This window comes from Otolemur garnettii, unplaced genomic scaffold, assembly GCF_000181295.1.
Source record: "Otolemur garnettii isolate 467f Iridium unplaced genomic scaffold, OtoGar3 scaffold00032, whole genome shotgun sequence".
Classification (NCBI taxonomy): Eukaryota; Metazoa; Chordata; class Mammalia; order Primates; family Galagidae; genus Otolemur; species Otolemur garnettii.
Window position 1 is genome coordinate 4081064 of NW_003852427.1, and position 752 is coordinate 4081815.

The following is a 752-nucleotide window of genomic DNA, read 5'->3' on the forward strand; positions in this document are numbered from 1 at the left end:
TTTTCCTACTCTTTCTATAGATACCAACTTTTATCAATAAAATGTAACCAGAGTTTATAAAACGATAGCAATTCTATACTTGGAATACATCTACATCTTCAGAGAAATAATTATGAAATGTGAAAAAGAAGAAACAGAGAAAACAAGAGAAAGGAAGCATTCTCTTTTCAATGTAAACCTTAAGAAATAAAAAAATAGGTCAGGCACAGTTTCTCACACCTGTAATCCTAGCCCTCTGGGAGCCCAAGGCAGGTAGACTGCTTGAGCTCACAAGTTTGTGACCAGCCTGAGCAAGAGCAAAAGACCCTAACTCTACTAAATAGAAAAAACTAGGTGGGTGTAATGGTGCAAACTTGTAGTCCCAGCTACTCTGAGGCAAGAGGATCACTTGAGCCCAAGAGTTTGAGGTTGCTGTGAGCTATGATGATGCCATGGCACTCTAACCAGGGTGACAGGGTGAGACTCTGTCTCAAAAAAAAAAAAAGAGAGAATTCAGAAAGAAACTCATGTAATATGAAGAACAAATAAAGGTAACATGATGGCCAGAATTCAGAAGAGTTAAAGAAAATAAGGTGATGGAGAAAAACCAAGCATTAACTGCACAAACACAAGCACAAACAGAAATAGAATGAAAGAACGATAGTGAAAACCATGCCTGGAAAAAATGCCTAATTCTAAATTTTCAAATTTAAGGATCAAAATGTATTTTTCACTTTATAAATTATAAGTACTTTCTTTTTTTTTTTTTTTTT

The 752-nt window shown here is 35.1% G+C and overlaps 1 protein-coding gene across 2 annotated transcripts in view; it reads right to left on the reverse strand.

The window, feature by feature from the left end:
* TOPBP1 (DNA topoisomerase II binding protein 1) overlaps nt 1–752 on the reverse strand; it is an 80925-nt gene that overhangs the window by 25204 nt on the left and 54969 nt on the right. The window lies entirely within an intron of this gene.